The sequence below is a fragment of the Theropithecus gelada genome, chromosome 17, assembly GCF_003255815.1.
Source record: "Theropithecus gelada isolate Dixy chromosome 17, Tgel_1.0, whole genome shotgun sequence".
NCBI classification, from domain to species: Eukaryota; Metazoa; Chordata; class Mammalia; order Primates; family Cercopithecidae; genus Theropithecus; species Theropithecus gelada.
In genome coordinates, this window is record NC_037685.1 from 64,996,789 (window position 1) to 65,024,265 (window position 27,477).

A 27,477-nucleotide genomic window follows, 5' to 3' on the forward strand; every position below is an offset into this window, starting at 1 on the left:
TATGTTGTTGATGTTATGTGCTAAATATTAAGATGTAACCAAAAATATGCAGTCTACTTCCTTTCCATGAAGACTGAATGTGTATTTTGTTCTCTGAGTAATATCAGTCATCTAAAGGACTGTGTGTAAGGGTGTTCTCAGCCCAAGATTTCACTTCCTCTATCAGCAAACAGAGTTGAAGCTATGATTATGTCAACCTTGGGAAGTCTCTATCTTGATAAAGAAGCGAGAAAGGTTTTCCAACATCATGCAAATATTTAGTAAACAGGTGGTAGTATGAGCCTTTAGTTCTAAATCACAGCTAAATCACGAAGTCACTCCTAGTTATCTTGATACTGCTCTACTTATTTCTCTCTCCTCTTCAATATACAAACCTGTCAAGTTCATTTGGTAGCCAAATTAGCTGATTTATTTATTCTATCTACTATCTGCTTTAAAAATCACTATTAGTCTTTGCCTGTCTGTTTAGAGCTAATTACTGTAGTTTCAACATCCACCAAGTGTCAAGTACCATTGTGTCTTCTCACAGGTCTAGTGAACCCTACTCATTGTGGAGAGTATCAGGTTTGGTGAAGGTGGAGTTAAACGTGTGAGAGTGTCCTGGTGTATACAATCCTTGCAACTCTGAAATGATAATGATTTGGAAAACATGTAATTACTTTTGTGGTTCTACTATGTTGCTTTAGTATCATGGGAATTGATAAATACAGACATACAAAACTCTGTAATATGAAATGAGTTCCTTCACCATGTGCATCAATAACAACTAGCTTTTTACTAGCATAACATAATCTAAGACATTACAATAGTGGCTAATAAAAAAGAGCTGTCATAACAAGAACTGATTTCAAAGAGACAAACTAGCAGCCACTGATACTTCCTTGTGTCTAAATTGAAGTTTTAAAAGCATCTAGTTCTTTGCAAACAGAGAAAAATAACACATTTACTCTTGAGTCTTAAGTCAATATGAAATAGTTACAAGTACAGAATGACAACTGATAACCTTCAATTATAAGAACTTGGAATTCTCCTCTGCTAAGTGCACACTCTGGGTCAAAGTGTTACCCAATGTTGATGAAAATGGTTTTAATGGAAATGATATGAGTGAGACTTAAATAGATCAAAATTCAAGTTCCTCTAATGAATTTACATTAGGGATTGTTAGAGCCTCTTTATTTCAGAATATTGCTGTGGGTCATGAATTCGACATTTTAAAATATTTGCATTTTTGTAATAGGCAAGAGATAAAGCCATAGGACCTCTACTAATATAATGAAAAAAACGTAAGATTAGCTTTAGGTAGAAAAAATAATCAATGAGATTGAATGAGTTTAAATGCTTTCTATTATTAAATGGGCCCAAATTATGCATATTAAATGACAATTTCAAATAACATCTTTGCAAGGTAAAATACAAATATTTCTTGTATTAAATAAAAAATGCTAAAATGGTACAGAAAAAGATAATAATGAGTCAAAAGTAAAGATTACATTCAGCTATGATCCAAGTTATAAAATAGTAAAGAAGGCATACATTGTACCTCCTTCATATTTCCAGTATTGCTTATTTGCATATGCAATGCTTCAGAAATACTGAGAGAGGAATCTTGAAATAGTCTCAGATTCTTCCTACCACAAGAAAACTATTTTGAGTACACTGCAGCACTTTGGGAGGCCGAGGCAGGCAGATCACCTGAGGTCAAAAGTTCAAGACCAGCCTGGCCAATATGGTGAAACCCCGTCTCTTCTAAAAATACAAAAATTAGACAGGTATGGTGGCATGCACCTGTAATCCCAGCTACTCGGGAGGCTGAGGAAGGAGAATCACTTGAACCCAGGAGGCAGAAGCAGCAGTGAGCTGAGATCACACTACTGCACTCCAGCCTGGGCAGCAGAGTGAGACTCTGTCTCAAAAAACAAAGAAAAACAAAAACAAATTTTAGCACAGAGTGAACCTCAGAAATTATTTAATCTGATAATCTTATTTTTATAAATGACAAGACTGAGGTTGAAAGAAATTGAGTGGGTTGAACAAGTATATTAGTCAACTTAAGCTGCCATGACAAAATACTATAGACTGGTTGGTTAAATAACAGAAATTTATTGCTTATAGTTTCAGAGGCTAGAAGTCCAACATCAAGGTGCCAATGTGGTTGGCCTCTGGTGAGAGCTCTCCTTGGGTTGCAGATGGCCACTTTGTTGCCATATTCTCACATGGCAGAAAGAAAACGAGCTCCAGTCTCCTTCTCCTCCTTCTTTTTAAGAGACAAAGTCTTGCTCTATTCCCCAGGCTAGAGTGCAGTAGCACAATCATAGCTCACTGCAGCCTCAAACTCCTGGGCTGAAGCAATACTCCAGCCTCAGCCTCCCAAGTCACTGGGACTATAGGCACCTGCTGCTACGCCTGGCAATTTTTGTTTGTTTGTTTGCTGTGCTGCCTAGGTTGGTCTTGAATTCCTGACCTAAAGCAATCCTCCCACCTTGGCCTCCCAAACTGCTGGGATTACAGGCTTGTGCCACTGTGCCTGGCCACTCTTCCTCTTCTTATAAAAATACTAATCCTATCGTGAGAGTCCTACCCTCAACACTCTACCTTAATTACCTCCCAAAAGCCCCACCTCCAAATATCATCACATTGTGGGTTAGGGCTTCAACATATAAATTTGGGAAGGAGGGACACAAACACTCAGTCCATAACAATGGATTGAGAAAAATTTAGAGTGAAAGTAAGGACTAGAACCTAGGCCTGCTGAAACCCTGGCCAACCATCTTTTCAAATCAAATTATTGGTTGATTCTAACTTACATTATTTAACTTTAATTGTGCAATTTTTAAAAACATAGTTGAAATAATGCTAAGGATTAGAAAACCAGCAGAGAAGGAAAATGAGATTGACAATTTCCTACAGTTCTGTATCATTATACGTATAAAAGTTTTTCTATGCCATTTGGTGCCTGTCTCATATCATTTCACTATGTTCCTTTTTAATAATCAGCTTTAATGTACCTGAACAGAATGTATTAAAGATGTTCAATGAAAAAATTTTCTTGCTGCTAAATAAATCCATTTCGGGTGCTCTTTGGGTTGTTATTTCTTCAGACACAATCAATTGAGTGCTTGATGAAATCCTTTCTGCCTCAGACTGTGATGACTTCTAACATTTTGTTTATATATTTAGCAGCAAAAGGAATCAAGAGCTGCCAAGTATTATTAAAGTAGAACCAACTACAGCAGGAATTCTATCATGAGGGCAGTATCACTAATGAAGTAAAGCAGTGAGATAGAAAATTCTAACCATAACTCCAGTTTCTCACTCCTCATGACATGAAGACATTCTCTTACTGTTTTTCAATTTAAACAACATAGATAACCGACTTGTATTAAGGATTCTCAAATAATGCTTCAGTATGCATATAATAATTATAAAATGCTTGCTTTTTAAGTAAAAACAGTATTAACTATTAGAAAAAATATTCATGGTCTTAAAAAAAAAAAAAAAACCAACCTAAAAAAATAACAAAAAACCCTGACACATCACCTTTCTTTCCTCTTCTCTCTCTCTCTTTTTTTTTTTTTTTTTTGAGACAGAGTTTTGCTCTGTTGCTCAGGCTGGAGTGCAGTGGCACGACCTCTGGTCAGTCTGCCTCCCAGGTTCAAGCAATTCTCCTACCTCAACCTACCAAATAACTGGGATTACAGGCACCAACTACCACACCCGACTAGCTTTTGTATTGTTCTACAAAAATAAAAATTTACCATGTTGGCCAGACTGGTCTTGAACTTGTGGCCTCAAGAGAACCACCTGCCTTGGCCTCCCTGTTCACTCTGATGGTAGTTTCTTTTGCTCTGCAGAAGCTCTTTAGTTTAATTAGATCCCATTTGTCAATTTTGGTTTTTGTTGCCATTGCCTTTGGTGTTTTAGTCATGAAGTCCTTGCCCATGCCTATGTCCTGAGTGGTATTGCCTAGGTTTTCTTCTAGGGTTTTTAAGGTTTTAGGTCTAACATTTAAGTCTTTAATCCATCTTGAATTAATTTTAGTATAAGTGTAAGGAAGGGATCCAGTTTCAGCTTTCTACATATGAGTAGCCAGTTTTTCCAACACCATTTATTAAATAGGGAATCCCTTTCTCGTTTCTTGTTTTTGTCAGGTTTGTCAAAGATCAGATGGTTGTAGATGTGTGGTATTATTTCTGAGGGCTCTGTTCTCTTCCATTGGTCTATATCTCTGTTTTGGTACCAGTACCATGCTGTTTTGGTTACCATAGCCTTGTCATATAGTTTGAAGTCAGGTAGCCTGATGCCTCCAGCTTTGTTCTTTTGGCTTAGGATTGTTTTGGCAATGCAGGCTCTTTTTTGCTTCCATATGAACTTTAAAGTAGTTGTTTCCAATTCTGTAAAGAAAGTCATTGGTAGCTTGATGGGAATGGCATTGAATCTATAAATTACCTTGGACAGTATGGCCATTTTCACGATATTGAGTCTTCCTATCCATGAGCATGGAATGTTCTTCCATTTGTTTGTGTCCTCTTTTATTTCATTGAGCAGTGGTTTGTAGTTCTCCTTGAAGAGGTCTTTCACATCCCTTGTAAGTTGGATTCCTACGTATTTTATTCTATTTGAAGCTATTGTGAATGGGAGTTCACTCATGATTTGGCTCTCTGTTTGTCTGTTATTGGTGTATAGGAATGCTTGTGAGTTTTGCACATTGATATTGTATCCTGAGACTTTGCTGAAGTTGCTTCTCAGCTTAAGGAGATTTTAGGCTGAAACGATGGGGTTTTCTAAATATATAATCATGTCATCTGCAAACAGGGACAATTTGACTCCCTCTTTTCCTAATTGAATACCCTTAATTTCTTTCTCTTGCCTGATTGCCCTGGCCAGAACTTCCAACACTATGTTGAATAGGAGAAGTGAGAGAGGGCATCCCTGTCTTGTGCCAGTTTTCAAAGGGAATGCTTCCAGTATTTTGCCCATTCAGTATGATATTGGCTGTGAGTTTGTCATAAATAGCTCTTATTATTTTGAGATACGTCCCATCAATACCTAGTTTGTTGAGAGTTTTTAGCATGAAGGGCTGTTGAATTTTGTCAAAGGAGTTTTCTGCATCTATGGAGATAATCATGTGGTTTTTATCTTTGGTTCTCTTTATATGACAGATTATGTTTATTCATTTGCATATGTTGAACCAGCCTTACATCCCAGGGATAAAGCCAACTTGATCATGGTGGATAAACTTTTTGATGTGCTGCTGGATTCGGTTTGCCAGTATTTTATTGAGGATTTTTGCATTGATGTTCATCAGGGATATTGGTATGAAATTCTCTTTTTTGTGTTTGTCTCTGCCAGACTTTGGTATCAGGATGATGCTGGCCTCATAAAATGAGTTAGGGAGGATTTCCTCTTTTTCTATTGATTGCAATAGTTTCAGAAGGAATGGTACCAGCTCTTCTTTGTACTGCTGGTAGAATTCAGCTGTGAATCCATCTGTTCCTGAACTCTTTTTGGTTGGTAGGCTATTAATTATTGCCTCAATTTCAGAACCTGTTATTGGTCTATTCAGGGATTCAACTTCCTCCTGATTTAGTCTTGGTAGGGTGTATGTGTCCAGGAATTTATCCATTTCTTCTAGATTTTCTAGTTTATTTGCGTAGAGGTGTTTATAGTAATATCTGATGGTAGTTTGTATTTCTGTGGGATCAGTGGTGATATCCCCTTTATCATTTTTTATTGCGTCTATTCGATTCTTCTCTCTTTTCTTCTTCATTAGTCTTGCTAGCGGTCTATCACTTTTGTTGATCTTTTCCAAAAACCAGCTCCTGGATTCACTGATTTTTTTGAGGGGTTTTTTTGTGTCTCTATCTCCTTCATTTCTGCTCTGATCTTAGTTATTTCTTGCCTTCTGCTAGCTTTTGAATGTTTGCTCTCGCTTCTCTAGTTCTTTTAATTGTGATGTTAGGGTGTCAATCTTAGATCTTTCCTCCTTTTTCTTGTGGGCATTTAGTGCTGTAAATTTCCCTCTACATACTGCTTTAAATGTGTCCCAGAGATTCTGGTATGTTGTGTCTTTGTTCTCATTGGTTTCAAAGAACATCTTTATTGCTGCCTTCATTTCATTATGTACCCAGTAGTCATTCAAGAGCAGGTTGTTCAATTTCCACGTAGTTGAGCAATTTTGAGTGAGTTTCTTAGTCCTGAGTTCTAATTTGATTGCGCTGTGGTCTGAGAGACAGTTTGTTATAATTTCTGTTCTTTTACATTTGCTGAGGAGTGCTTTACTTCCATCGGGGTGAACAGGCAAACTACAGAATGGGAGAAAATTTTCACAATCTACCCATCTGACAAAGGGCTAATATCCAGAATTTACAAAGAACTTAAACAAATTTACAAGAAAAAATCAAACAATCCCATTAAAAAGTGGGTGAAGGATATGAACAGACACTTCTCAAAAGAAGATATTTATGCAGCCAACAGACACTTGAAAAAATGCTCATTGTCACTGGCCATCAGAAATGCAAATCACAACTGCAATGAGATACCATCTCACACCAGTTAGAATGGCAATCATTAAAAAGTCAGGAAACAACAGATGCTGGAGAGGATGTGGAGAAATAGGAATATTTTTACACTGTTGGTAGGACTGTGAACTAGTTCAACCATTGTGGAAGACAGTGTTGGGATTCCTCAAGGACCTAGAACTAGAAATACCATTTGACCCAGCCATCCCATTACTGGGTATATATCCAAAGGTTTATAAATCATGCCGTTATAAAGACACACACACAAGTATGTTTATTGTGGCATCATTCACAATCGCAAAGACTTGGAACCAACCCAAATGTCCATCAGTGATAGACTGGATTAAGAAAATGTGGCACACATACACCATGGAATACTATGCAGCCAAAAAAAAGGATAAGTTCATGACCTACGTAGGGACATGGATGAAGTTGGAAACCATCATTCTGAGCAAACTATCGCAAGGACAGAAAACCAAACACGTCATGTTCTCATTCATAGGTGGGAATTGAACAATGAGAACACTGGGATACAGGGTGGGGAACATCACACACTGGGGCCTGTCGTGGGTGTGGGGAGGGGGGAGGGATAGCATTAGGAGATATACCTAATGTAAATGACAAATTAATGAGTGCAGCACACCAACATGGCACATGTATACCTATGTAACAAAACTACATGTTGTGCACATGTACCCTAGAACTTAAAGTAAAATAAATAAATAAATGAATAAATAAATAAATAAATAAATAAATAAATAAAAGAGAACCACCTGCCTGAGCCTCCCAATGTGCAGGGATTACATGCCTGAGCCACTGTGCCCTGCCTCATATCTTCTTATAAAAAAAAAAAAAAAACTACACCACAAAGATGGCTGCAATAGTTGCTCTATTTGAGACATTGCTAGAAAGTTCTTACTTCTGTAGAAAAGTCCTTCAGCAACAGCCTGAATCTTATTCTGCCTGAAGGAAAGCCTGCTTCCCAAGTACAACTCATAGCATCTTGGGTGTTCAGTGAGAACTGAATAAAGGAGCCCAACATTCCCTGTCCTAACTCTGTGAGTTTACAATCCAGTGCTTGTTGCTCTTGTAAGCAGAGACTGGGAATAGTAAGTTGATGGCAGAAAGAAAATAAATATTTATTGAGTGTCCTCCAAGTGGTCAGCAAAGCACTAAGTTTCACATTTATTATACCATTACACCATTCTTAGAAAAATGTTCCAAATGTTCTACAAATAAGAAAACTGAGGATAGGGGAGGTAAAAATTGAAGATTCATTAGTTGGTAATTGGTATGGCTGGAATCCATCCTCAGGTTTCTCTAGTACTAAAAAATAATTCAGTATATAATACAATAAGTAATTAAAAATTCATATAGAATTAACTCACATTTTTAAAAAAGTCATTTCACAAAAATGAATCTTTATATATAGTAGGACATTAAACAGTGTAAGCCAGAAAAATTACATATGGTTTTGCACAGATAGCAAATATAATACCAAAACATTAACATTATCCTTTTAAATAATTCTTAAACAACAAAATGTCTTTTGAAAGAAAAGACAATTTTCAAATTTGTCTGACAAACAAGTCTGCCAAAGAGCAAGGTCTTCAGATTTAACTACATCTTTTGTTAAATTTTTTATCCCCAACTTTCATGAAAATTTAGAACAAAGTATTTCAAAGTCTAGTTTGATATGCATTGTTACAATGACCAAAATGACAGATAAAAAACAGTGGCCAAGCAAAAATAACACCTCACGCTCATGGGTCCTTTTATGGTGGGTCCTCCCCAAATGTATTTATTTCAATTCTTACAATATGTAGCTATGGTTGTCATAGTGTGGTCTGCAGAGTCTTGGGCATCTCTGAGACCCTTTCTGGGGGTTTGTGAGGTCAAAATTATTTTCTTTATACTACTGAGATGTCATTTGCCTTTTTCACCATGTTGAAATATTTACCATTGTACAGAAACAAGGTTGGGTAAAACTGTTGGTGTCATAGCACAAGTAAAGCAGTGGCCCCCAACTGAACCCATAGTCACTGTACTCTTCAGTGACATGCACTTGTAAGGGAAAAATACAGCAAATTTCACTTAAGTAGGTTATTGATGAAGCAGTAAAAATTTGTTTTCTTAAATCTCAATGCCTAAGTACGTATTTTTAATATTCTATGTGACAACATAGGAAAGAAGCATTAAAGTACTTTCCTTGCATTTTGCAAGGAAAATGCTTGAGGAAAAACATGTGTGATTGAGTTGCAAGCTGAATCAGGTACTTTTTTTGTGAACGACTATTTTTACTTGAATGAACAACTAGCAAACTATACATACTTATTCAGATGTGGGTGCTTGGCAGACATTTTCTCAAAAATTAATAAAGTGAGCCTATCACTGACAATTTTTCTTGTCAACAATATAATTCCAGCTTTCAAGAGAAAATTAGAAGCTTAGAAAATTTGTATTCACCACTATGAGCTTGACAGCTTCCAAAGACTTAGAGACCTTTCTGAAAATGGTGTTGATGCAAATGGATGTGATATTTTTTATGTCATATAATGAAATGTGTCACAAGTGGAAGATCTGCATAACTCAGTGTACCAATATTTTCCAAACAACCAAGGCCTACTGATACAATATAATCCATAGGTAAAAGATGCATGCGAAGGGCAAATTTGACCAATGGATTTTAATGTAAGAGGATATGAAAAGCTCACTGGTATGGTTTCAGATTCTACATATGTAGAAATTACCACTTGTTGAGTTTTGGTATAGTATAAAAGAATACATACAATTATCTAAAAAGGCTATTAAAATATTTCTTGGCCAGGTTTGGTGGCTCTCACCTGTAATTCTAACAGTTTGAGAGGTCAAGGTGGGAGGATACCTTGAACCCAGGAGTTTGAGACCCACCTGTGCAACATAGTGAGACCCTGTCTCTACAAATTAGCCAGTTGTGGTGGTATGTGCCTGTAGTCCCAGCTACTTAGGAGACTCAGGTGAGAGGATCACTTGAACTTGGAGGTCAAGGCTGCAGAAGGCCATGATCATGTCACTGCACTCCAGCCTGGGCAACAGAGTGAGACTGTCTCATAAAATAGAATAGAATAGAATAACATAAAATAAAATAAAATAAAATACTTCTCCTTTTTCCAACTACATAACTGTAATGCCAGATTTTCTTTCACCCAAAACAAACAACATAGTTATGAATTAAAGCAGAAGCAAATATAACAATTCAGTTGCTGTCTATTAAGTCAGATATTACAGGAATTTGCAAAAGTGTAAAAAATAGTAATGAAGCAACTGGTTTTTTTTTTAAATGTAAAACTCTTCTCAATAATTATTTGTTTTGAAACTATAGTAATGTTTCACTAAAATATTCCAATTACATTAACTTTTTGGGACTATTATTATTTTAAATAAAATTATGAAAAAGAATTTTAAAACTTCTGATTCAATGTTCAATAAAGTAAACATTAACAGTTTAAAATTTATTAAGGACTCATAAAATCAATAGCTCTTTGAGGTCCTTAATACATTTTAAGGGTTAAAAGGACTCTTGAGGCCAAAGTGTATGAGAGTCACCGTGCTATAGAAAGAATGTGTGTTCAGTAATTACAATTGACCCTTGAACAAGGCAGATGTTAGGGGTGTCGACCCCCAACACTGTCAAAAATCCAAGTATAACTTCTGAGTCCCCAAGAAAACTTAACTGCTAACAGAGCCTACTGTTGACTGCATTCCTTACTAATAACATAAATAGCTGACAAGCACATATTTTATATGTCGTATGTATTATATACTGTATTCTCACAATAAAACTAGGGAAATTTTTTTGAGGAAAATCGTAAGGAAGAGAAAATATATTTATTATTGATTAAGTGGAAGCGGATCATCACAAAATCTTCATCCTCATTGTCTTTTTGTTTAGCAAGCTGAGGAGGAGGAAGAGGAGGGGTTGGTCTTGCTGTCTCGGGGTGGCAGAGGTGGAGGCAAACCCACATGTAAGTGGGCCTGTGCAGTTCAAGTCCGTGTTGTGCAAGGGTCAATTGTACGTGATAATATGTGACTAAGACTAAATTGTGCTCAGGTATCTGCCTACCATCTTTAAAGCCACTTGCCTAAGGTAGGGCATACAGGCTTTTTGATTTAGCATCTTCTTCAGGAAAACCACTCCTCTGCCATTCTCAGTGCAAGTGGCTGATCCTACTCCCTGGATCCAGAGGAGGTTGGCATGTGTTGCAGAACTTACTGAGCATAGTTCTACATTCCTAAAAAACTGGTCCGGTGGCCCAGACAGGCCAACAAAGGAATATTTGTATTTACAATTTTGGCTGTGTTGCTAACTCTGCGGATGCAGCCTGGAGATGCTGGTGGCTGTCTTTGCTAACAAGTGGAAAAACAATTACAGTGTAGCCAACATAGATAGTAGGGACAAGTGAAAAAAAATGTGTACTGATAATACTGAACTCTGTAATTAACATGTTTGAAGACAACTGCACCTTTGGCCTTTCTAGTTAGGGAAGCCAAGAAATTCCTCCTATTTAAACTTTTATAAGGGGAATTTATATTATTTGCACTGAAGTGAACCCTAACCAATACAGTCTTTGATAGCTGGAAGGGGAGTGTTGCAAATGACAGACCTTAAAATGTGACACTGGATAAGCTGAGGTGAGAGGGGGGACTCCCCCATTCCAGGGAAAAAGGCAAATGCTGTTACTTGACAGCAAAGCAGCCAGTTAAAAGATGCTTAATGTGTATCGGAATTCAAATCATATACAGTCATGTGTTGCTTAACAGCAGGAACAAGTTCTGAGTAATGCATCATTAGGCAATTTTGTCATTGTGGGGACATTCTAGAGTTTACCTATACAAACCTAGATGGTCTAGCCTACCACACACCTAAGCTATATGGTCTAGCCTATTGCTCCTAGGCTGCTAACCTGTACAGCATGGTATTGCACTGAATACTGTAGGTACCTGTAACACATTGGTTAAGTATTTGTGTATGTAAACATGTCTAACATAGAAAAGGTACTGTAAAAATACGTTATTATAATCTTATGGGACCACCACCATATATGCAATCTGTTGTTGACTGAAACATCATTATGCAATGAATGCATGACTTGACTGTAAATGTCAAGTTTTACGGAATCACGGAAAAGATGCCAGAATTTTGGAGGGTGTTGGCTAATTCTTTTAGCCTTCAGTAAGACCATACAGGAAAGGAACGGCCTTCAGTCTAATCTGGCAGTTGCAGAAGGAAAGAGGAAAAGGGACTCTTCCTAAGAGTCATCCTTTCTGCCTGCTCCGGTCACTCCAAAAAGGCCAACAGCAGATAACCATTGGCCTTTAGGATGTGTAAATATCTGCTCCATGCTAAATTTAGTACAAGCGGGAAACATAATGAGAAAAGAGATTGGAATCCTGGTCAGCCAGGGATCTGGGTTCCAAATGCCTGCTGCTATACATTCAAAGAGACGAGGTACAACTCTGCTCCAAAAGCCATTCCTAGAAATACCACCACTGAGGGGTTAGGATCTGTGTGATTTCAGCCCATTGCCTCCAAGTGTGAGGCCCAAATGGCTAGGGAGAGGTGTAGAGCACGAAGGCTGATTGCTAAGAGGAAGAATCAGTGAGGTTTGGAACCAGGCTGATAGGCCATGACTCCACAAAAGCTCTGGCTTTGTTACCATTGTAGGGAGTATCCAAGAAATTAACAGAGCAACAGTCAACAGATCTGTCAGGAGAGGCTGTGGCATTGCCAGTGAAATGCCAAGGCTCACCAAACAGACCAGAGAATGCCTAACTCTTAGGGCAAATTTTCAGCACCCAAACCCACACCCACAGGAAGGAGGAACTGAAATGTTCTAGCTTTTAGAACAGGAACTTCCCAGTATCCATCGGACACGTGGCTGTTCAGGACAATAGGAAAGGGAGTTCCTCCCAGAAAGCAGTGAAGGGCCAGCCAGATCCTGAACAAAGAACTCCCTCCACTGCCAGGTCAGAGAGTCCTTGCTCTCTTTGCCCAGCAGCATGAAATCATTGTGATGAACTTGAGATCAGTCTTTAGTGGCTGCCCTTCTCTCCTTTTCCAAATGGAAGTTTTATTGCAGTGATGGCGTTTTCTCTCTACCACTGTGAAGTGGCAGTGCTAAATTTATCCTTTAGCCAGAGGCTGCCAAGCCGTGATGAGCTACATTTAGACCCAACCAAAAAAATGTCATAACTTAGAGATTCTGGAATCGAAGTTGAAAGCAGTAACTGGATGAGCCTAAGCATAGTCTCCCTTTAGAGTGAAGGTAGGGAAATTTTTCCGGTAGAGGTATATTTGCATTATATTGGCAAGGGCCACTTTGAGAATTTTATAAATGGAAAGAAGGTTCATATGGATACTGGGCAGCCAAGGGATGGAGACATAATGAGAGACATAGTTAACCTGTGTTTTGTTTAGCCCAGAATCTCTTTAGGAGCTTTTTCCCATTCTGAGTCCAAGTGCTTTAGGCAGGGCTCTAAGACTGCCACCATGGAAACCTGGTCAATCAAGTACTGGATTTCTTCATTCATAGTGATTACGTACAGGGATGATCACATGACCAAAGCCTGGCCAATAAAAGCTCTCCCTGGGTCTTCTGCTGGAGCTATTGAAAAATTAACTTTTTATTTTTATTTTTATTTTTTATTTTTTATTTTTTTGAGACGGAGTCTCGCTCTGGCGCCCAGGCTGGAGTGCAGTGGCCGGATCTCAGCTCACTGCAAGCTCCGCCTCCCGGGTTCACGCCATTCTCCTGCCTCAGCCTCCCGAGTAGCTGGGACTACAGGCGCCCGCCACATCGCCCGGCTAGTTTATTTTTTTGTATTTTTTAGTAGAGACGGGGTTTCACCGTGTTAGCCAGGATGGTCTCGATCTCCCGACCTCGTGATCCGCCCGTCTCGGCCTCCCAAAGTGCTGGGATTACAGGCTTGAGCCACCGCGCCCGGCCTATTTTTATTTTTACTAGAAATTCCAGCTGCCAGTACAATGTAAACTCAGAACTACTGCTGGTCATTTTTGCCACATTGTGGGGAGAACCTGCCCAATAATGCAGCCAACACTGAGTTTAGTAAGCAGAGAAAATTATTTTGAACTTCTAAATCTAGTCATATCTAAAGCTGGACTGATAAACCCTGGTTTTCCAAATTATTTGAGTCAATAAATACACATTTGTACTGAAACGAAACTGAGTTGGGTTTCTGTCACTTTCACAAGCCAAATAATCCTAACAGCTAATTAAAATAATTTCTATTTCATTTTAATTCTTTCAAAGAGAAATAATAGAGCTGGCACCTAATTTTTTTTTTCCTGTTTAAAAACTGATGTTGTCCGGGTGCAGTGGCTCATGCCCGTAATCCCAGCACTTTGGGAGGCTGAGGAGGGCGGACGACTTGATGCCAAGAGTTGGAGGCTAGCCTGGCCAACATGGCAAAGCTCCTTCTCTACTCAAAATACAAAAAATTAGCCAGGTATGGTGGCACACGCCTGTAATCCCAGCTACTCGCGAGGCTGAGGCAGAAGAATTGCTTGAACCCAAGGGGCAGAGGTTGCAGTGAGCCGAGATCATGCCACTGCACTCCGGCCTGGACAACACAGCAAGACTCCATTTCAAAAAAAAAAAAAAAAGCTGCTGTATTTCTGCAGTCCAAGATGTATTTATTTCTTTAAGAAACATAACATTTCAGTATAGGAATTATTGATTTAAAAATCTGTGGGGAAAACAAAAAATCACTGTAAACTGAGGTGGCATTAAAAGGTAGCTAAGGTCACAAAGATCTGCATTAGAGGGTAATTCCTCTGGAAAAAGTGATGAGAACCAACCATTTACTATTTCTTATTTGTATCCTACTTATGTTTAAAAAATGTTTGTGTCTCTTTGCAATAAAAGGCACTATGTAATAAAACCACTAAAGCAAATTAAAAGCTAAAAGATCCAAATAATAAAGTGAAGGAAGAGGAAGTTGTATTGCAAATCCTAGGCTGAGTCTCCCCACTAGAGACAAGCACAAAACTGGTCTCTGAGCTTCTGAAAAGGCAAAGCAAAATGGATGTCAAAAAGTTCCGTACCAGGGCTATCTTCATTGAAGGAAACATTTCACTAGAAGAGATTACTTGTTTCTATCACTAAAGTTTAAAAATAACTAATTACCTAACTCTTTATACGCTAGCCCCATGTAATAAAATTGAGTCTTTAATAGAAGCTTCATAAAAGATGCAGAAATGCTCTTTTCACATCTCTTATAGAAAAAAAAAAAGGCCATTAATTAAAGCTCAGAGGCACTTGTTTAATTGTAAATCCATGAAGACAATTTGGATGCAGACTTGGAAATAAAGAAGCAGACACAGGTTGTTTTTAGTAATGTGGCTTGATATGTGAACAGATTTTGGAGAATGTATTCCAGAAGAAAGTGTGATGGGGGTGGCATGTCCCTTAAGACCACTCTTCCCAATCAACAGTTGTCTCATAAAATCTTGTAAATAAAGGTTACACAGCAAACCACTGGAAACTAAAGACTAAGATCGATCTTAGGAAATTAAGTCCCAAAAGAGGACTGCTGATTAAAGTGATATCTACATGCACTAAAAATCCCATTATATGTGAGCAAAATTTTACAGTGCAGATCAGTCTTGCTTGCTTTTCTTACAAGATGAGGAGTAATAAATACTGTTAAAATGCATAACTAAAAACTTTCAAGATTAAGAGAGTCTTAGAGAAGTGTTAGAGTCCTTAGAGCAAAGACAGGTGCTTTTTAAATTTGATATGTTTTTTCACTCATTTTTTGCTCTTGTCGCCCAGGCTGGAGAGCAGTGGCATGATATCAGCTCACTGCAACCTCCACCTCCCGGGTTCAAGCGATTCTCCTGCCTCAGCCTCCTGAGTAGCTGGGATTATAGGTGCCCACCATCACGCTTGGCTAATTTTTTGTATTTTTAGTAGAGACGGGGTTTCACTGTGTCGGGCAGGCTGGTATTGAACTCCTGACCTCAGGTTATCCACCTGCCTCGGACTCCCAAAGTGCTGGGATTACAGGCATGAGCCACTGCACTCGGCCGTTTTTTCAATCTTTAACCATAACTTCAGCCCAGGTTCTTGTAACCTGATTGCCGCAAACCACTAGAAGCTACCGGAGAGTCCTAGAACAGATTCTCCCTCCCAGTCCTCAGAAGAAACCAACCCTGTGCATATCTTGATCTCAGGCTTCTAGTTCCAGAACTGTAAGACAATAAATTTCTATTGGTTAAGCCACCCAATGTGTGGTACTTTGTTATAGCAACCCTAGTAAAATAATAACAACAGCCACATTCACTTGTTTATATATTGTCTACAGCTGCTCTCGTGCAACAACGGCAGAGTTGAGTGGTTGGAACCAAAACCACATAGCCTCAAAGCCTAAAATATTTACTATCTGGCCCTTTACAGAAAATGTGCTGACTGTTGACTTATCTGATGAGTGAGGTAGGGTAAAGGGTCACTAGGCATATGAGGTTTATTCTCCTTGTCTTTCTCCTTTGAGAAGTGTCTGATGATCCTTGCTTAGCCCCTCTGTCTTCCACAGAGGCTGACTCACCTGGGATCACTGAGTTCTATTTGGGATAAAAGTAGAAGAAAATAAGAAGACACTTTGGGTCTGAGGCGTGGTCTCCAATTTAGCTTTATCAGCAATAAAATGTTTATTTTCTCTCTTCCTGATAGCTATACATATTTCTCAACTGAATTAAAATCTGGGAGGAGAGACATATGTGATTCATTGGCTTCCATGAACCTCAACTTCTTCCTCCTCATAGTATGAAGGTGTTGGAAATCTTATTTACCTCTTGAAGTTTTTTCAAAAAGGAAGTGAGTGCTGATTTGTTTTTAACCTGGCCATATCCTCTCTGAAGATGCAATTCTCATGACTAATTTTTAAATTCTGTATCACATAAAACTATTATACTTGCAACTCATGCTCACAAAGGTTAGATTTTTTTTTCATGGTATGTCATTATGTATTTATGAGTCTCTGTGTATGCTTTTGTAGAATAAATCTAAATGACTATAACCTTTCTTAGATTATGAGCTTCTGAGCAGATTTTTGTTCAACTTGCATTCTGGCTTTTTTAATAGCAACACAGTGCTATGCTGTTAATATGTTTCCTCCATTAATAATGAAGGCCCCACTAATCCACTGCTAACAACTTTATTCATATAATGTAACAAGGAAGAGAATTTTCAAGATGAAAAAGACACTGATAATAAATAACAGCTTTGTAGATTGAGAGAAAAATATTTTAACCTCTAATAAAATATATCTAGAAATATGCCTGAGAAAGTCAGCCTCTAATCTGTCACCTGCAATTTGTAATTCACTAAGTTAACCCATTGATACTTATGGAAAATACCCATTACACACGTGATTCTCTCTCACATCCGTAGATGGAGGGGCATGGAAGATAATAAGATTAAATAAACAGTTGGGAGAAGACCTTGACATTCAGGCAGAAAAATCTGGCTGTGATTCAGTGGATGTTCACAAAGCGTAATGGAGAAAATGGACACAGTGTTTGGGAGGAATTGCAGAGGTCTTAGCTTAATGATCTAAATGAGAGATGTGTCTGGCTTGTGGGAAGGAGGAGCAGGGTAGGCCCAGCAGGGTCTGTTTGCTTGAGGGATCTAAAGATACTCAGGGAAATAACTCATCCAAAGGAAGGACAACCATGGGGTGCTGCTGGAGGGATTGTTGGGCTTGTTACCTAGTTATCTAGTTACCAGTTGCATCTCGCTCAGCCTCTGTGTACTGCTCAGGGAGAGAGGGTGGTGGTCAAAAGTGAGTAAAAGTCAAAAGAGCCGTTTCCTTAAAGACTCTGTTGAGGGCAGTGTTTAACTGTAGGTGCCACAATGGAGGCTGGAGGGTAGGGCGGGGCCAAGGGCACGTTCCTACTGGGCAGTTACCTTTGCAGCTGCATGCTAGAACAGCCTCTGGCTGGACTAGGCAAGTGAGAGAGCAAAACACAGAGGCAGTATCAGGATCTTTGGAGGGCTTCAGCTGCACCACAGTATGGACACTGACAGATGATACCATCGATTCCAAACAGTCATAACAAACAAAAAAGGAGCCTGCCATGATGCAGCCTACAAATCCAAGTTTTAGACATATGTGGACCTCTCCCCGGACACCCCATTCCCACCGAGATTCCTAGGGAGAAAAAGAGCCCAAGGCTTCTAGAACTGGTGGGCAGAAATTGTAGATGGAGTTGAATAAATGGGAGTGGAGCCTTGGAAAGTGTGTGGTTTTACAATTACTGCTTCCAGGTGATGTGGCCTGGAAAACACCACTTACAAAGATGTAGAAGAGGAGGTGATGTAAAGGCCAAAGTAGTAGATGCTGGATGTGTTAAATATCAGCTGCGTGACCTTGGCCAAATTGTTCAAATGTTCTGGCTTCAGTTCCTGTATCAAAAAAGTGGAATCTTTCAAATGCCCTCACAAGGTTGTGGTAAAGCTCAGATATGTGAGAAAACCCTTTACTTTAATGAAGAGTTATTATTATAATTACATGGAGTATTGCAGAGCAGGCTATTTATAAAAGGTTCTGAGTGCACCGATTTACAAGATATGCTGCCAAATAATTCAACTGTCTTCTGGTGTAAAAATGTTTTTGTGTCTTCCTAAGCCATTTCCCAAGAAAGTAATTTTTCTCACATAAACAATTGTCTCAGCAAAACCTAGAGCCTCTTGAAATGACTGATTTTAGGAGCAACCGTGTTTGTCTGCGTCCTCCAAGGAGACACAACAGGGAAAGTGCAGAGATAGCCGGCACAGGAGAAATGAAGGACAGGAAAGCCTTTGGGGCACTAGAAAGTGGGGACCATAAAAATCTTGGCCTTATTTTAACATTTCTCAGAATATAGAAGAGTCAGTGTATGAGCTTGTTGGTAGTGATGGTTCTACTGGGAAATCTTAACTTTAAATTGCCTGCCAATCTTTATTTTGTGTGTCCAAGAAGAACCATTTATCACTTTTATGAAGCCACTGAAAGCCCACGGTGAGGGAAAAAACTAATTATTGAGCAGTACATGTCCTCACACTAAATACATAATGAGAGTAATGGGCTGAAGGCTGTAGAGATGGGTAGTAAATGTTTTGATAAAACAAATCTAAGGTGCTCCTGACAGAAAGACAACCCTTCCTCATCTCCACTAATTCTCAAGTTACTGACAATTAGCGATGCTCTGTGATGATAGATTTTATCTAATAGCTCATCTCTACAGTATAGCCTTTCGTTAGCCAACGACAGTAACCCAGGTATGCATATGACTTTCACTCTTAGCAAAGCACTTTTTATATCTCTATATACACATATATATACACACACAAACATACATGTTAACTTTGTATATATAACACTCTAAGTGACATATAATGTATATATAATATATAATGTATAATTCATATATATGAATGTATATATTTATGTCATGATATATGTTAATCATCTATAATTCATTATAATTCATAATATAATGAATTATACGTAATTTCATATATAGTTGAAATTTCATATATAGTTGGGGTATTACTGAAACCCAGGGTAGTAATTAAGCATATCAGTTTCAGCTGTTTTTCTTACTTACCTTAAGAACACCAAGAACATTTTTGAATGAATTCCACCATCATATTTTAATTCAAAGTAAAAAAACGTATCCCCTTACATGCACCTGAAGCCTACCAAGTAAACTCTATCCTGGTCAAATAAATCTTCCTTTGCCAGGCTATTTCTTGGGATTCCGTATCCAAAGTTAATTTGCTTAATTTTTTCTCATTATTCTTTTTAATGCTCTCTGACTTAAATTCTATAAGATTATCTATTTATTGGTTTAAAAAATAACAAATGGCTTTGATCATCATAAAGTCCTTCCTCTTGGGTTACCACCTAGAGCTTCTCTGTCCACGGCCCACAAATGCCTCCTGAGCTCTTGGGATGTGGCTAGTCCAAATTGAGATGTGCCATAAGTGTAAAATACAAATCAGATTTTGAGGACTTAGAACCCCCCAAAGAAAGTTATATATCGGGCCAGGCATGGTGCCTCACGCCTGTAATCCCAGCACTTTGGGAGGCAGAGGGGCAAGGATCACTTGAGCCCAGCAGTTCAAGGTTGTAGTGAGCTGTGATTGCAACACTGTACTCCAGCCTGCGCAATAGAGCAGGACCTTGTCTCAGAAAAAAAAAAAAAAAAGAGGAAGAAGGAAAAAAAAGTAATATGTTAGTAATTTTTGTGTGCTGATTACATGTCAAAAATGGTAAGATTTAGGATATACTGTTTTCAATAAAATATACTATTAAAATTAATTATACCTGTTCCTTTTACTTTTTTTTAAGTCGCTGCTAAAATATTTTCAATTACCTATGGGGCTCAGTTTGATGGGCAATGCTGAGCTTTCAACTTTGCATCCTAGGTCTTTATCACAATGCTCCTCCCACCCTATTCAAGCTCATCCTGCCCTCTTTTTTTGTCCCACGTGCATTAACATCACCACTGAACAGCTAAAACCCAATTCCTTTTGCCTACCTCTACCTCAACCAAAGAAGAGTTCCTTGGCCCTCATTTGTTGGAGGATAGATGTAAGAACTTGATGCTACTCATATAGCAAGTATGCTGGTGCTGAAGTTATTCCATTAGAAATTTTAAAAAATTGTTTTCCTTATTCCTACAATGATGTCTGAAGACTTAAACCAAAGTTGGCAGAACAGGGGCAGAATATTCACAGATGTTCCTACTTGCCCTGAAGGCAGAATTGATTTTCTGGAAAAATTACATTCAGTAAGACAGTTCTACATGGAGTGAAACAAATTTAATCCTGATATTCAAGGGAGTGCATAAAGGTTCCTCCAACAATGTGGAGTTAATAAAAATGGATGGCCAAACTGGTTGTGTGTGTGTGTGTTTTTTTTGTTTTGTTTTGTTTTGTTTTTTTGTTTTTTTGTTTGTTTTTGAGATGGAGTCTCGCTCTGTCGCCCAGGCTGGAGTGCAGTGGCCGGATCTCAGCTCACTGCAAGCTCCGCCTCTCGGGTTCACGCCATTCTCCTGCCTCAGCCTCCCGAGTAGCTGGGACTACAGGCGCCCACCACCTCACCCGGCTAGTCTTTTTGTATTTTTTAGTAGAGACGGGGTTTCACCGTGTTAGCCAGGATGGTCTCGATCTCCTGACCTCGTGATCCGCCCGTCTCGGCCTCCCAAAGTGCTGGGATTACAGGCTTGCGCCACCACGCCCGGCCCGGTTGTGTTTTTCTTGAAGGAAGTTCATTGGTAGTATCAATCCAGCCCAAAGGAGCAATGGGGCTGGATATTTTCCAAGCGTTTGCCATCAACAGCTGGACTTACTCTTTCAATTGTGCTTTGCCATTCTTTTTACACTTCTGATGTTTTTCGGACAAATAAATCCATACACAGACACATTTATAACAAACCATTGTCAATCCATGATGTATACACACCTGCCTCACAATAACCAGACTGTACAGAGAACCGCCTGCCCTGTCTCTGTGTCCTGTCTACCTACTGGCTGCTCCCTGCCACACTCTTTCTCCATCCTCTACATCTGCTTCTGGGACTCATTATTTAAAAACAACAACAACAACAAACAACAACAACAACAATCTTGAAGCTTTTAGAGAATCAATGAGACTAGAAGTTGGGGGCAGGAAAAGGCTCTGAAAAAGCAGAAACAATCTTCAGGAGCACAAGAGTTCTAGATAGGGCCAGTTGGCCTGTGTTGTGCCTGTTTCTGAAACAGCTTCTTGTGCATTACTTGGTTGGCTTTTATTTCACTGTTACACTGCCAAAATTACCCCCATCCCAGATTTATTTGGGCTAAGAGAGGATCTTTTAAAAATACAGATACTTCTGAGAGTGTTAAAGTATAAATTTATCCATCGAACTGCCCTTCTGCTTTGGACTCACTGCTTGTCTTCCTCAACAGTAAGGACAGTAATCTAATTTCAACATGAAGGGTTACAAAGCCGTCTACCTGTGGCTACTCCTGAAATCCATCAAGATAACATTTTAGCAGCTCAAAAAGCTGTGCCAAACTGCTTCTCAAGTTTACTCCAGCAAAATGACTTGAAAACTAAAAAGATGCAGGAGACTTCATTTTTGTTATGCCAATGTGGGAGGTGAGGTGGGACACCAATTTATGGTCCTGTGGTCTTAACTATGGAGAAGGAAATTTCCCAAGAGGTGACAGCTGTTTGGGGAGGGTGGGGAGGATGATAGTGCTGAGTAGAGGCAAGTGGCAGAGTTTGCTAACTCACCTGTCACACTCACTCTCCAGGAACAGCTGTGTAATCACTAAAGAACCTGAACTTCAAGACGCTAATATTTATGGCCAGAATTCACAGAAACTTCTGCACTTTGCATATCTTGATAGAGACTTTTCTGGATATTTAAAGTCTGTAGGACACTGCTATTTGTGTATGAACCAAATCTATTTCTACCGCCTGGTCAGATCCTCCTGCCCATGAGCTGGGCCATTCCAGTGGGTCCTGTCTTCCATGAGTCATGTAAGGTCAAGGCACATGATGACAAAGATTCTCTACTTGACCAAACATCTAAACCTTCTCCTAGGCCCATCTGAGCACTTTAGCAAGAACCCTGCTAAGTCACCTGAACAAGCCTGCATACCTGATGCCCCTCAATATCTGATGAGGTTCATCATGTATCACCAGCCCCCAGGTGATGATGTCTGATTACCCTGCCCTGTCTTCAGCAAGAATCCTCTTAGGTGGGTTTAGGCAGATTCCCACTCCTATTGATGCTATTTCCTCTTGGTAATTTTTTTCCTTTTCCCTCCCTCCCTCCCTCCCACCCTTCTTTCCTTTCTTTTCTCTTTCCTTTTCTTTCTTTTTTTTTTTTTAAAGATGGAGTTTCACCATGTTGGTCAGGCTGGTCTTGAACTCCTGACCTCAAGTGATCCACCCACCTCAGCCTCCCAAAGTGCTGAGATTACAGGTGTATGCCCAGCTGGTAATTTTTTTTATCCACTGGCCTCCACCCTCCTCCTTGGCTATAAATTCCAACTTGCTCATGCTGCATTTAGAGTTGAACCCAATCTCTTCCCTACTGCAAAATCTCCTTACTGTGATTCCTATAGCTATCTTGAAGTGCTTTAACAAGTGTCATTAAATAATTTTAGAAGCAATGAACAACTTAAAAAGCCACAGAAAACATCCCTGATGGTTAATCCCTTAATCTCTGTTTCAACTTCATAACACAGAAAATCAGCAGTGGAGAGACCTTGAAACATTAGGAAATCATTATTTCTCCCATCTTTTTCTAAGAGATGAGGTATTTGTAATATTTCCAAACCCTGCATAGAGCCAACTCAACACAAAAACAGCAATTCTTGAAGGACTACACAGAGAAGGCACTCCATAAATATTTGCAGGCCGACTTGTTCAAATGTGTTTTTAGAGCACTGCAAAATGTATATCCTGCTTTACTTGTAAATGTGTATTTTCTCTAAATAGCCTCTTCTCATAGATATCCAATCATTTTCAGTTGCCATCTGGTGCATAACTTCTGGCACAGGTGTGGGCTGCCCAGGTCTGCAGAGTAGAGAATTTATTACAAGAGTCAATGCTGCTATCCATTCAAGACAGAGGAAACGTGTGATCAGTAAAGGCTATAAAACAAACCAGAACGAAAGCCTTGAATGTTTCAGAAATGCCATGTTTGAAAGTACTTCTTTAATAATTCAGAGGAGAAATATGTCTGGCTGGTAGCTGGGGTGATTTCATGGGTGGATATATCTAGTCAGGGCCTAAAGAATGCAGTGGCCACATGCAGTTGTGACTGCATATTTTCACCCACACAACTGGACTGTGTTCCTGAGACAGATGCTGTTTTACACAGACACGGCTTAGTAGGTATTAGTTCTGGCAGATAGTCCCCAAAGCTGCAGAAGACGTAGGGACCTAAATAGCCTAGAATAGTTGATCATAATTTAATCATAAACACAGTATAAAGTACTGTGTTTTATTCTCCAAGATGTTACTTTTCTTTTTAAACAATAATGGCCAGTCTGTCTTCCATCTGCTGGACCACTGTGTACATTCAGTTTGCCCCTCGGGTAGTGCTGCCTCAGCCTGGTGGTCAAAGTCATTCTGCCTTCCCCACAGCTGCTGCCCTGAGGATTTGCTTCACATACACTTCTGATCCCTTTGTTCCTACAAAAATCCTTGGAACTTCCCCACTGTGCATCCCAAGCAGGGATCCATGTGATTGTCATGCAGGAAATAATGGAGAGGAAGAAGCAACATGAGGCAGGAGACCCCCCACGCCCCCACCACCCGAGGCTTCTCTTCTCCCGTATTTCCATAGCTACCTCTTTTCCAGCTAAAGGACAGGCTCATCTGCCAAATCTCTAGCCCCTGCACTGTCTCAACTCTTACAAAGCCTCCAGATAGTCCTTCAGTCTTAGTTTCTCTAATTAGAGTCTAGGAAGTTCACTGAACACAGGTGGCCTCTAAAGGATAGATAAGCATTACTCAGGACCCATCACCTACCCGTCTCATCTCCAACCAACACACAGTCCTAGCCCCATGGGAACACTGACTTGAGCTGGGAGAGCCCATGCCCTCAGTATTTGCCAGGAACAGAGAGTCACTTGTTGGGCAGTCAGGCCTAGATTCAGAAATGAGCACATGTTCCTCAGACACGTTCTACAGGGCAGTGAATTTTACACATCAGGTAATTTATGGCTGAAATAGGGTTCTGCGCGAAACTAAGAAAATAATGTCATATAAATGAAGGCACACTGTATTGAAGAATTTGTTTTCTCTCTTGACAGAAATTCAGCCAGCCGCAAGTGTTCTCTGTGGAAGCTTCTGAGTTCATGAGAGTTGAAAGAATTAGAAGTGAGTTGACTCTTTAGAAGTTGTTCTCTAGAATAGGAAAACAGCAAGGGAAACAATCTATGGTCCATCTCCTTAAAGACTCACAGCTAGAACAGCATCAAATGGGTTCCTCTGCCACATGGGCCCCAGCTTACACGCTGCCTGCTTACAAGTTACCATCTTGGAAGGAATGCCTGTGACAGTGGTAGTGAAAGCAGATAATAGAAAAAGATGTTCAGAGGATAGGTAGATGTCAGTATTAACATCTGAGGATATATATTTCTCCTCTCCACTCTCTGTGCCACTAAGAGTTGATAGATTATGATTCTGTGAATGGACCAGAAAATTAAATATTCCCTATTTTTTTTAACACAATAATTTACAAAGTTATTCTGTCCCTATCATGAATGAGCTAATTTGGAAATAAATTATCTGCCCAAGGATAATTAAGAGCTTACTATAAAAAAAAAAGAAACAAGATGAAAAAAAAAATACTCTTAGGAAAGCAGCTAAGGCAAGTCCCAAATGCCTCTTTAATAAATTACGCTCCCTTCAGAGGCAATAGGCAATGAATTATAGCATTAAACTAAAGATAATGGCTTTCTCCTTTCTAACTTTCATTGTTAATTTTTAAGAAAATCAATAAATATCTAATAAATACTTTATTCTTGGGCTGAGGAATGTTCCAAGTAGGAAGTCTTGTGTAGAAGTTTAATACTATTTATCAGGCATTATTTACCAAAAAGAAACAAAATGTGGATCACAGTAAATATAATCAAGATGTGCTATATTTTTCTTTTTTTAATTGAAAGCAATGTTTTTAAAAAATATAAACTTCACTTTTTAGAGCAGTTTTAGGTTCACAGCAAAATTAAGAGCAAGGTATGGACATTTCCCATATGGCACCTGCTCCACACATGCACAGCACCCCCATCATCAACATGGCCCATCGTACTCTGGAGTGGTACATTTGTTACAAATGAGGAACCTCTATTGACATATCATTATTACACAAAGCCCATAGTGTACAGTAGGGTTCACTGTTGGTGTTGTATATTCTATTGTAATTCATTTTGACAAATATAGAATGACATGTATTCACCATTATAGTATCATACACAGTAGTTTCATTCCCCCAAAAAATCTTCCATGTTCTGCCTATTTCTCCTTCTTTCCACATAACACCTGCACCCTCGGATTTTTTACTGTCTTCTTAATTTTGCCTTTTTCATGTATTAATAGTTGAAATTATACAGTATGTAGCCTTATTTCACTTGGTAATATGCATTACCTTTTTATGAAGGCATTACAAAAGCTCCCTTGTGTATTGGTAGTGACAGACAGCACGGCGACCCGGACTTGAGTACTGGTTTTGCCCCCTTGGGCAAGTCACCTACCTTTGCTAGGCCTTGGTCTTCTCATTTGTAAATTCAGCATAACATGAATAGCTACCTGGGTAACTTTGCCATGTTGTGAAGATCAGGTTTCCTCTCTAGAAAATTAAGGTAGTAATGCCTTGTAGGGCTGTTGTAAGGATGAAATAGGCAATGTGCGTGAAGAGCTTAGCCTTGTGCGTGGAACATATTCCATGTTCAATCACGGCAGTTAACAATGTTATTTTATTATCACGTGTGCTGAATATTTTCCATTTGACCATCTGAAACTACTCTCTGCTTTTTTCCACCTTTTCCTGTGGGACACAGTTTCTAAAGAATGGACCAGCTGAGCTCCTTTCCTCCTGACTTCTCTATGGATTCAGCCAGCAGGAGGTCCCAGGAGGAGGTTAGAAGATGGGAGGAGGAAGAAATTGGGTATTTATTCCCTGAGCCTCTTCCCTGCAGGCAGAAGTTTGGCTGTGGCTGTATTTCTCTGTGAAGGTCAAAGATCTTGCTGAGCCACCGACACTTTAGAATTGTTGATTTACCTTAACCCTGCCCATATCTTGCTGAGTAATTTCTTAAATTATCCCTTTCTAGGTAATTTTAAAAGTTTGTCTTGTTTACTGTCAGGATGACACATGATGTTTGCCTTTCATATTTATTTGTAAAATTATTATCCCTTCTTTTTTTTTTTTTGAGATAGAGTAGGCTGGAGTGCAGTGGCATAATCTCAGCTCACTGCAAGCTCTGCCTCCTGGGTTCACGCCATTCTCCTGCCTCAGCCTCCCGAGGAGCTGGGACTACAGGTGCCCGCCACCACGCCCGGCAAATTTTTGTATTTTTAGTAGAGACAGGGTTTCACTGCGTTAGCCAGGATGGTCTCGATCTTCTGACCTCGTGGTCTGCCCGCCTCAGCCTCCCAGTGTCCTGGGATTACAGGTGTGAGCCACTGTGCCCGGCCCTATTACTACTTTTTTCCATTGTAAAGCAGGCAAGGCATCATAAAATCAAGAACTATAAGCTAGTGTATACAATCTTGCAAATTCTTACTTAAAAATCCTTCTATATCTAACACTGGTCAGGACTTATGAAGGTCTACTTTCAGATTCAATTTTTAAAAAGTGAAAAAAAATTTAAAAGATTCAAAAAAGTTATTAATATAATGAAAAGTTGTAAAATGTCTATAGAAAACGTTGGTCAACTTTTTCTTCATTAAAACTATACCTCAAAATGCAACAACAACAACAACAAAGCTCTATATTATTTTCAGCTTGGTAGAACAAAGGCAATTTTCTAAACAAAATGAATTGAATGTTAGTAGCTAATGTTTTCTAGATGTGATTCCCACTCTTAGACCTCTTTTCTGGATCTCCGAACAGTGGGAGACAGACTAACCCAACAGGGAGACTTTTTAAACATAGTTCAAGGAAATTTGCATTTGCAGCATAAACTTTTACTCAAAATGAAGAGATGAATTGAAGTGTGTACAATCCACTGCCATGGTTACAACGGACTAACCGTTTTACCTTCAGCAAAAGCATTTTTTTCTAATTTTATAAATATTAACAACTATATATGTTCTCATTACAAATTTTCTCCTGTTGCAGTGAAACACTAGTTTACGCTAATGTTAAGTTTGAAAAACAAACAAGAAAAATAGATAATTTGTG

General features: G+C 39.1%; 1 protein-coding gene across 1 annotated transcript in view; it reads right to left on the minus strand.

The window, feature by feature from the left end:
- STARD13 (StAR related lipid transfer domain containing 13) overlaps positions 1 to 27,477 on the minus strand; it is a 553,154-nt gene that overhangs the window by 387,218 nt on the left and 138,459 nt on the right. The gene's annotated exons all lie outside the window — the stretch shown is intronic.